The sequence below is a fragment of the Salvelinus alpinus genome, chromosome 24 (genome assembly GCF_045679555.1).
Source record: "Salvelinus alpinus chromosome 24, SLU_Salpinus.1, whole genome shotgun sequence".
In the NCBI taxonomy this organism is placed as follows: Eukaryota; Metazoa; Chordata; class Actinopteri; order Salmoniformes; family Salmonidae; genus Salvelinus; species Salvelinus alpinus.
The window spans coordinates 21,919,783-21,931,277 of NC_092109.1; the positions used below are offsets into that span (position 1 = coordinate 21,919,783).

General features: G+C 40.3%; 1 protein-coding gene across 1 annotated transcript in view; it reads right to left on the minus strand.

Annotated features, from left to right (window-relative positions):
• LOC139552311 (BMP/retinoic acid-inducible neural-specific protein 1) overlaps positions 1 to 11,119 on the minus strand; it is a 142,424-nt gene extending 131,305 nt beyond the window's left edge. Inside the window, exon 1 of the mRNA XM_071363926.1 lies at positions 10,664 to 11,119. The gene's annotated coding sequence lies outside the window, so the exon portion shown is untranslated. The remainder of the gene's footprint in view (positions 1 to 10,663) is intronic.
• Positions 11,120 to 11,495: the final 376 nt, after the last annotated feature.

Sequence of the window (11,495 nt, forward strand, 5' to 3'; positions counted from 1 at the left end):
AAATGCTTACTTACAAGCCCTAACCAAAAGTATTAAAGTGGCCAGTGATTTGGGTCTGTATGTTGGCAGCAGCCTCTCTATGTTAGTGATGGCTGTTTAACAGACTGATGGCCTTGAGATAGAAGCTGTTTTTCAGTCTCTCGGTCTCAGCTTTGATGCACCTGTACTGACCTTGCCTTCTGGATGATAGCGGGGTGAACAGGCAGTGGCTCGGGTGTTTGTTGTCCTTGAAGATCTTTTTGGCCTTCCTGTGACATCGGGTGGTGTAGGTGTCCTGGAGGGCAGGTAGTTTGCCCCCGGTGATGCGTTGTGCAGACCGCACTACTCTCTAGAGAGCCTTGCAGTTGAGGGCGGTGCAGTTGCGGTGATACAGCCCGACAGGATGCTCTCGATTGTGTATCTGTAAAAGTTTGTGAGGGTTTTAGGTGACAAGCCACATTTTTTCAGCCTCCTGAGGTTGAAGAGGCGCTGTTGCACCTTTACCACGCTGTCTGTGTGGGTGGACCATTTCAGTTTGTCTGTGATGTGTACACCGAGGAACTTAAAACTTTCCACCTTCTCCACTACTGTCCCTTCGATGTGGATAGGGTGGTGCTCCCTCTGCTGTTTCCTGAAGTCCACGATCATCTCCTTTGTTTTGTTGACGTTGAGTGAGAGGTAAGCTGCCTCGTTGTTGGTGATCAAGCCCACTACTGTTGTGTCGTCTCCAAACTTGATGATTAAGTTGGGGGCATGCATGGCCATGCAGTCATGGGTGAACAGGGAGTACAGGAGGGGGCTGAGCACGTACCCTTGTGGGGCCCCAGTGTTGAGGATCAGCGAATTGGAGAGGTTGTTTCCTACCTTCACCACCTGGGGGCAGCCCGTCAGAAAGTCCAGGACCCAATTGCACAGGGCGGGTTGAGACCCAGGGCCTTAAGCTTAATGATGAGCTGTGAGGGTACTATGGGTGTTGAATGCTGAGCTGTAGTCAATGAACAGCATTCTTACATAGATATTGCTCTTGTCCAGGTGGGATGGGGCAGTGTGCTTTGTGATGGCGATTGTATCGTCTGTGGACCTGTTGGGGCGGTATGCAAACTGAAGTGAGTCTATGGTGGCAGGTAAGGTGGAGGTGATATGATCCTTGACTATTCTCTCAAAGCACTTCATGATGACAGAAGTGAGTGCCAAGGGGCGATAGTCATTTAGTTCAGTTATCTGTGCCTTCTTTGGTACAGGAACAATGGTGGCCATCTTGATGCATGTGGGGACAGCAGACTGGGATAGGGAGTGATTGAATATGACCATAAACACACCAGCCAGCTGGTCTGCTGGGTGAGCAGGCAAATTCAGGACATTCAGAATTGTTGGGAAAGCCACGTCAGAGATGCTCCCACGTGGCAAATCTGAATCAACATCTTGAGTCAGAGTAGCCTAAGTACCTCTATTTCTACATAGTGCACCAATTACATCTAATCAGACCACCGTCCTCAATTCACAACTAAGTTCGTGGTGAGAATATATGAGAAGATGGTCCTGAGGATAGTTTCAAGGAGACCACTGATAGAGCACCAAATAGTGCAGGATGAGTAAATCTCATTAAAGAGAGAACATTTATCTCTGAACCCTATCTTTATTTGATCTCAAGGAAAAAACAAATGGCCTTGCTGTTTTTTGGGGGGATTTTCTATCAAAAAACATGGAGGAAAACGTGGGTTTAGACAGCAGCATATCAAACGGGGGATTAGCATCAAGACAACGCTAATTCTCTAATTCGCCAGAGATAGAAGACAACCGACTGAGGCATGGCGAGAAAGAGAGATGCACATGTGGAATTTCTTAGTGAGCTTTTAATTTTCCAGGCAGCCTTGGCAGCCAGCCCCCTCACTGTACTGAACTGACTGGGGACTGACTGGTACCAGCGGTGAGGAGGAGTTGCCAACTGGCAGGATCCCTTCCACCCCACCAGGTTGCCATTGTTTATTAATAATCCCAGCAGCCTCAGCAGGCTACAGTAAGGATGCCCAATAGCACCCGTAGGGGAGTTTCTTCTCTTCCCTCTCTTCTTTCTAACCTGTCATCAGGTGAACTGGAGAATAGAGTCCAACCCAACACGTAAGCAACCAAGGTACTAAGCTTCTGCTGTCTGCAGAGGCCTCTGGGCTTTTTCTCAAGATTCAGGGGTCCTAATTTTGTCCAAATGGTGGAGGCTTTGTTATTTATGGGGGTGTAGTGTGGCTCAAAGGACATTCAGTAGGGTGTGTAGGGTCTGCGCAGAGTGGGTGAAAACGCGCTTTGGCAATGACATTGCACTTCCTTATGTTATAAAATACATTTTACCAAGACAAATATGATTCTTCATGTTCTGAATCTTTCAGCGGGGTCTTTCTCAAACATATCATTATCATTCTATCCACAAACTGGTATTCCATAACTTAATACATCCAATAATAAGCACCAAACTCTTGTTGACAGAGCAGTGCAGCTTTCTCGCTGAAACTTTTGAGGATTTTACATTTTGTGGTCGTTGTCTTCCAAGTTGTTTCCCGCGTGCCGCAAATATCAAAATGACCATGACATGAGCTGAATTAAATGTAAAAGGCTTTGAAAAGAAATAGCTCAGTGCTCCGTTGACATTTCACGGAGATATGCTTGTTTTTGTGAGAAGTCTTCAAAAAAGAACAGGAACGTCGCATTAATATTTGACAAAAAAGATGATGAGTTCAATGGTAAGCCTATCAGATAGCCTTAATTCTCTCACAGCATCCAGCCTAGCTGGCGTGTTTCTATTTTCCTGATTTTTGACCACTTCTTTTCTATGGCCTCCATTGATTTAGTCGCCCTAATTTTGACCATCCTACAAGGGTAAGAACTCTAATATGTTTTGAACAGATTATGACATATTACGATAGAGACATGAGGTTTGGACCTTTGGCATTCTTAGAGGATTATCTACACAATTAACCTGTTTTTTATTTTACCATTGGTCATAATATGCATTTTTGATTGGCCACCCAACACCCAGGAAAAGCTGTAGTTAGACTGTAAGGATTCCATATCACTTTTATTGGTGCCAATCATGATGAATGGCATATATGGCAAGATTTATGATGATAATAATGTTTTATATTAATGAGAAAATGTATACCTGCATGAATAGGGCCACCCATCAACATACCAAGATACACTGTCAACTATACATGGTCTCAGGAATGGCAATGTGTTTGTGATTGTGAAGCCATAAAGCCTTCATTCATGACTGATAGCTTTGACAGTGGTGGCATAAAAACCAATATGTTGCTTCATATGCATAGCATCTTAATTTGAGCGTGTTTGCTACTGCAGGAAAATAATCCTGCAGCAACAGGACATTTGAATTATTGTGTGGATTATAATGAATTGACATTTTTATAGGGGTTGATACAAGGAAAAATCAAGTCTGAAAGTTCAATGTGGAAATTAAACTTCAAAAGTCTTTTTCAACTGCAAATACACATAATTGAAAAATGTCCTGCATTGCAGGAATGTTCTCCTTTGACAGGGTGATCAAATTAAGATACTACAACTGTAAAATCAGGTCATCAGCAAAATGACATATGCTATAATTATCCAAATTGTCTCTGTCCGTCAGTGATTCATTCAAATGCATATCACGAACAAACCTCATTGCACTGTAGTCCTAGATTTGGCCAAAGTAATATTTGGATCTTGACAGTGAAACATTTAGCAATAAAATAGTAATACATACATTCTTTCAAACATGTATGCTGCTGTCTAATTTGTTGTCTAAATACAGAAAATGTAGGCTGTAAGATAAAAAAAATGTCCTACAAAACAAATACAAATGTGAGAAGACCAGAAACAATAAACAATGTAGACCCAGAGGCAGTAAGATTTACTTTTCATTATTATCTTTTAATTGCATTCTCTCTCCTGAGGCTAATACCGTTTAGATTCAATAATGGCTGCATTATTATGGCATGATGAAAATGCCTTTCAAAAAGACCAGCCTCTCTCCTATTCAAATTTAATCTAATCCATTAGAAGCTAAAAGATAACTATCAAATTATACAAGACAAGAGTAAAAAAAAAGATCCCAAACAAAATCTTGCACACAGCAAATTGGCCAGTGTTACCTACCCACTCGGCACACTCTGGTTGTTTCCATGCCCTTCAATGAAATGACGTTGAACCATCATGGAATAGACATTGAATTGACATCTGTTCCCAGTGGATAGTGCAGATTTTCCAGTGTTGATTCAAGTGTTAAATTAACTCTGTAAGTGTTAAATGAACACTCACTGGTGTTAATAACCAGCGTTATCATTATTACCACACCCATCATTATCATATTTCCTAGCATGCTCTATTAAGGGTTAAAAAAACAAAAAACGTTTTTTTAAATATCTGTGTTTGCACGTACATTGATTGATTAATTAATCTTATGCTACTCAAATTTTCTAAAGTAATCCTATCTGGACTTACTGCATCTGTTAATGAAATGTCTGTTCCAGTTTAGATGGTTTAGGCAGTCTCATAACGTAGTCTTCCCAACCTGGCAGGCAGTCATTCTGAATATTGAGCCCTATAAAATCTGCGATGCAGAGAATGTAGATGGAATCATGGAATCCAGACATTAAAACAGAATTCAACAAAATTCAATAATGTATTGAACTTTGTAGGAAATCAACTAAAGGTATTGAACCTTTTAGAATATTAATTCATTTGCACAAGATTATCATCAGACATGAACAAAATGCTTCAGTGATTCGTACTTTCTGAAGAGGCAATGCAGGAATGCCCCTGTCTGTGTGCGCGTTTGTCTACCACTTTGTGTAGCCGTTAGCGATGATGCTAATAATGATAACTGTTTTCTGGTAGATGGAAAGGCTTTCCCAAAAACCTTTTCAATTAAATGTTCACAACAACGTAGCCTATGCCTATCTGGCAGAATGATCATGATTATTTTCATCAATCCAGTGGTGATTCGTTTAGCGAACTCTAAAATCACGTGTGCTACAGAAACACCGCTAACCAGACAAGTTATTTTGCTGGTGTACACTGAATGAACGGTATCAACACCCCCCAAAAAATATATTCTTAGATTTTTCCCAGACCTCAACAGTGGTCTCCTGGTGTGGTTTAAGCATTGTTTTGGACTTAAAATATTGAATTGTGTGGTTTTTCTATAAAAATAAAACAATTAAAATATCTGGAAAAACTAAACAGAGAAAAAATATATATTTAAATTGATGATAAAATATTCACTTGGTGAATGCCGCAGGATTGAAAATGAATGAATTCAATAACTATGTCTCTGTCACTAACAAATACAGTCATGGGTGGTAACTCTACAATTCACTTGAAAGGCAAGGCACTCTGGGAAATATAGAAATAAGGCTTTAAACTAAACTGTGTGTTAATTTAACACTGAAAATGTGAACCCATATAGACACTGGATAATATGCTGTGCACTAAAATCAAGATGATTCAAGCCAAGGTCACATTCACAAGTTTGTACAGACTACTATGTCTTTCAACAGAAACGTATCTGGTCAATCAATGTTCCTCAGGCTATGTTCTTTGCTCTCCTTAAATGAATGCACATTTTCCTTGGTCCTGCCTTTGGGTAAAGTTTGGGATTACATTTGTGAATCAACCTCACTTACTTTCTGGAAGTAAACATGATTGTGTTGTTGTTGTTGTTTTGGGCCTGGTCTGATTGATGGCTAAGCTGTCATAATTATATGGTTGAAGTTTATTTACTGTTTTCATCTTTGTAGATATTCTGCCAGTGAATATTGTATGGGTCTTGATTTCCGGTGAATCATTACACGCTATTTTGGGGTATGATATTAGAAATAGTCAAATAAATCAACATTTTACACATTGTTATACACCTACATTCACTTACAGGTTAGAAATAATATTGGTATTTCACAACCACACATATGTGTGGGGATAGATAATGTCAGTTAATCTTCAGCTTCACCACCAGTGTATAACATAGCATTAGGGTTCACCCGCTGTCTACAGTGCCTTCAGAAAGTATTCATGTGTCTTGACTTATTACACTTTTTATTGTGTTACAGCCTGAATTCAAAATGGATTAAAAAAATAATAATTCATCCATCTACACACAATACCCCATAATGACAAAGTGAAAACATGTTTTTAGAAATGTTAGCAAATTTATTGAATACAAAAATATCTCATCAAACCCATTACAATCACCTTTGGCAGCAATTACTTTCTGGGTAGGTCTCTAAGAGCTTTGCATACCTGGATTGTACAATAGTTGCCCATTGTTCTTTTCAATTCTTCAAGCTCTGTCAAATTGTTAATTGATCATTGCTAGACAACCATTTAAGTCTTGCCATAGATTTTCAAGCAGATTTAAGTCAAAACTGTAACTCGGCCACTCAGGAACATTCAGTCTTTTTGGAAAGCAGCTCCAGTGTAGATTTGGCCTCGTGTTTTCCTGCTGAAAGGAGAATTCATCTCCCAGTGTCTGGTGGAAAGCAGACTGTACCAGGTTTTCGCCTGTGCTTAGCTCCATTACGTTCCTTTGTTATCCTGAAGAACTCCCCAGTCCTTAATGATTCCAAGCATACCCATAACATGATGCAGCCGCAACTATGCTTCAAAATTTGGAACGTGGTACTCAGTAATGTGTTGTATTGGATTTGCCCCAAATATAACATTTTGTATTCAGGACAAAAAGTTTATTGATTTTGCAGTATTACTTTAGTTCCTTGTGCAAACAGGATGCATTTCTTTTTTTTAATTCTGTACAGGCTTCCTTCTTTTCACTCTGTCAATTATGTTAGTATTGTTGTTGATCGATCCTCAGTTTTCTTCTATCACCTCCATTAAACTCTGTAACTGTTTTAAAGTTACTATTGTCCTCATGGTGAAATCCCTGAGTGGTTTCCTTTCTCTCTGGCAACTGAGTTAGGAAGGACGCCTGCTTCTTTGTAGTGACTGGGTGAATTGATACACCATCCAAAGTGTAATTAATAACTTCACCATGCTCAAAGGTATATTCAGCGTGTGCTTTTCTTTATTTTTACCCATCTGCCAATATGTGCTATTCTTTGCGAGACATTGGAAAACCTCACTGGTCTTTGTGGTTGAATCTGTGTTTGAAATTCACTGCTCGACTGAGGGACCTTACAGATAATTGTGTGTGTGAGGTACAGAGATGAGGTAGTCATAAAAAAATCAAGTCCATGCAACTTATTATGGGACTTGTTAATTAAGAAAATATTTACCCCTGAACTTATTTAGGCTTGCCTTAACAAAGGGGTTGAATACATATTGACTCAATGCATTTCAGCTTTACATTTGAATAATTTGTAAAAAATTCGAAAAACATATTTCCACTTTAACATTATGGGGTATTGTGTGTCGGCCAGTGACCAACAATCTCAATTTAATCTATTTTAAATTCAGGCTGTAACAACAAAATGTGGAAAAAGTCAAGGGATGTGAATACCTCCTGAAGGTACGTATTTGACTGATAAATAATTGATTGAGGTGTCTATATTAATTTTGCAGGCATAAAAAAATGTCTGCCTTGATTGACTCGCTGAGAGGTTTTTGAGGCTTCCTTCAGCTGTAGGGCACTATCCCTGCTGTGCACGGTAAGCCATGCATGCTCATCCCATTAGCTCACTACTGTACTGGAAAGTACATAGAGTAAGTAGGAAATACATATATGTATATGAGTGCATGGTGAGATACAGTATGCACATCTCACAGTTGCACTCTGGGCAAGTGCATATAGGAACATTTTATATAGGAATAGATAACATATAGGTACAAGTCGTAGATTTGTTTGTCTTTAGTTACTAGTCAAGCAATCCCACAGTAGCCTCACGTCAACCAACACATCCAGCAACTTCATTTCTGCTTAGGTCTTGTGGTAGCCCCAGAGGAAAAGTACAGGCCAGAGGACAACTGCAGGTCAAATGATTACCACTGCAATTTGGAATGAAGCTCACCGTCCGGTGTGTGTTGTTCTGACACATGGCTTGATTTGACCACTGTTGTTTTTCCTCCCATCAAAACAGGTTTTTTATTCCCTCTGGAAGGAATCCTTTCCGGCCACTCCAGCTGCAACCAGCACACACTGCTAGTCCGGCCAATAGTGGAGACGCCTGATGCCTCTTGGCAATGTGAGACAGTTAGCTCTTCTAGCTCCAGCACTGAGAGGGCTTGTATTTGATATTCTTGTCCATACATCAGGAGAATGGGCCACTGCCTACCTCCCAGTTTATCTATTTAGGGAGAATGTGCTACTATGCTCCCTAATCCGTGTGTGTGTGTGTGTGTGTAGTCTCTAGTGTGTAGTCCTTTATTTGCCTTTGTGAATCATGGCAACATGAGGTTGCAATCAATCCATCATTGGAGTGCACAGCAGGAGTCACAAAACATTATGCTGCAGCATGTACTCCCAGGCTTTGAAGGCTTCGTCAACACAGTGTCACCAAGCATGGGACACAGCTGTAGCCTCAAGCTACTGCAGGCATTTTCTTTTTGGCATATGTGATTGTGAGCCGTTTCTCTTTGAAAATGATTATATGTTGCCATCATATATGAAATATAAAGGCCATCTGATTGAATTAGCCATTTTAAATATTTGAAATGACTTTGTTTTGTGACTGTAGCCATTTTTTCATGCATGTTAATCGCAGAATAATGTGATATAACATATTGGCATACTGTCAATATGTATGTGTTAATGCCTTGCCTGACAAAATAGTTATTGGAAAGTGTCCATTGTAAAGAGCACTTAAAATGCAGAGTAGAAATGGAATGTCATTCAGAGTGGACTTGAAGAGAGCTATATCGATTGACAACTTTCAACTTGGTGTTGATCACAAAACAGGCCACATGGCAGCATGGATATGATGTCAATATTGATATTAAAAATGACAGTAAATCTGTTCTTGCTGCTGCTGTGGCCTACTTTTATCTTGGTCAATGAACATGTTGAAATGACCACTCTACAGTATATGTTGTTATTATGATTTGATTCATATGAAGATGTCAAGAGAAAATGTATCTTAGTTCAATCCTTGCTGTGCCATGTCTGTTTGAAATGACATTTGTTTGTTGTGGAATTAACATGGGTTTGGGAGAGGAAGACCGTGAGTACATGATTGATCTGTAACTTGAAGGATGAAGAACACCTATTTGCACATATCTAAAGGCACAAAGTAAAGAAGAAGAAGTCCCAGACGTTAGTTATAAAACCCAGTCGTTAGTTCTAAAAAACGAATTGCCCACTAAAAGTGGAGTTGCATTTCTAATCGTGTATTCATCAGCACCAGTCAATTATCCTGCCTGTAGATGATAATATGACACATGGGCCAAAAGAGCGCGAGCTCCCCCAGCAGTTAGTCGACAGTAGCGCACTCACACAACTTCACTTGAAGGGAGGGAGAGGCAACTTTGGCTCGATGGTGCAACCTCATAAACATACATATATTTTCTGATCATAATATTTCTGCTCTGTTGAATCAATTTGAATAAGCCATTAACATCAGCATCTTTGAATTATTGATCAAGCTGCTCTTCAAACATACAGGTTTGTGTTGAAAAGGTAGACTAATGAGGCAACAGTCCTGATATTGTGTCATTTGCTATATTTATACACACATACACACACGCATACACTTGCACGATGGACTCTGTCTAAACTGTGTTTGAAAGTATTCATGGATAAGATCAAATAAGTGACACACCAATTACTGCATATTAATAACTGAGAGACTAACATCAAACATTAATGCATTTCACCATTGCATTACAGTCCATACAGCAGGTGAAACGGGTAGCCTTCATTCCACACTTCGCTAGAAACAAACTAACGATGCTTGAAATGTGAGCAATTGAAATGCGGCATAAGTCTTGAATTTCAGAAGCATCGGTATTTAAGTCGTATGTTGTAAAACGAACTGATAGGGACGCACATTGCACAATAAACTGTAGTAATGTTGATATAATCCCACATGGGAATGGGAATCGACGTTTGAGCTGAACCCCGTTTTTTCTAGAACAAAATACACAAGCATATTATGATGCTGTGCCTGGAACTTCAATGTGCCCTTGTCTGATTCAGACGGTCCATTCATTGAGGCGAGGGTCAGTGTGAAAGAAACTATGCGTGGACTGAAAACTGATTCTTAATGCTTTCTCCCCCTCACTATTACGCTCTTTCATTATTTCGTCCTCCTCTGCAGCCTCGCATTACATACATGCCGTCTCCAGTCATATGCGAAGAGAATTCTGCCTATCGCCTACTGCACTGAACCACCAACTCACTTTGCATGTAAATGTAAGGTATTAGGATCTAGCGTTGTTCATGTCCACAGTAATGGACATTTAGTGAATGTTACTTGAGATAAATAACAACAACATAGGTTGGACACATGGAAACACAAAACTCACATTGGCTACATATAAGACAACACGCTGCCTGATTTGACAATGATAAAGCAAAAAAACGCATCCGTCCAGAAAAAAACACTGTAGTCTGTCATGTTGACCATGCTAAATCGCCATAACTGTCAATCAGCTACAGTATAACCTCTAGCTACTCTAATAACTGCTATAGTGTGTATATAAAACAGTACAATTTAACGCAAATTAAGCTACACGTATGCAGGCTTACCTAAAACTGATTCTCCCCTGTGCTCGGAATATGTGGTCCAAGGTGCTTTAGTTTTCTGTACGAAAACTTTTGCTGGAGCATATGTATCCAGTGTGCATGCTGGTAGCTCAATCTTAGATGTTGAATTGTGAATGAGTTGGCGGTCCTTCTCATGCTCAAGAGAGAGAAATCCTTCGGTTCGGCAAGTTGGTAAGCATGAGTACACAGAGAAACAGAGTGACCAAGTCGACCCGTGGGGAAACGGGAGTTCGATAGATAAGAAGAAATATCCCGATGTGTTCTAGGGAGGTTCGGGCGAGCTCGGATCCGTGAAAGTCGTTCGCAGGTGAAGAGGTGGTAGTGAGGATGCCAAGGAAGGTAGGCAGACACTGATCGAGTGCAGTGCAAAAGGAAGCGAAACTAGGGGGAGGTACTGAGAATACAGCGTTGTATTGTAGACGACGGCAATACCAGACGGCAGGGGGTGGGACTGAACCACACGAGACGAACCGGAGAGAAGGAGGGGGGAAATAAGGGTGGGGAGGAACGATATACCGTGTCGTGACTTTATGTGTTGATTAACAACGATTATAAAGGTTCAACTTTGAAATCCCCAAAAGACGACAGCATGACAAACGGTAAAGCATCCCCAAATCGGACTACTGGGGAAAGTGTAGAGTCTAGGTTTGAATAAAATGATGAAGCTCTGACAACAGCAGGGTCCGGGACGAAATCAAATATTGACTCCTAAAGAATGCATTACCACCGCTCCTTACCACCGCGCTTTTACATTGTGTGACTGTTTTTTGTGTGACTGTTTCAATGGAAACCTAGTCATATGAAACAGGAATAA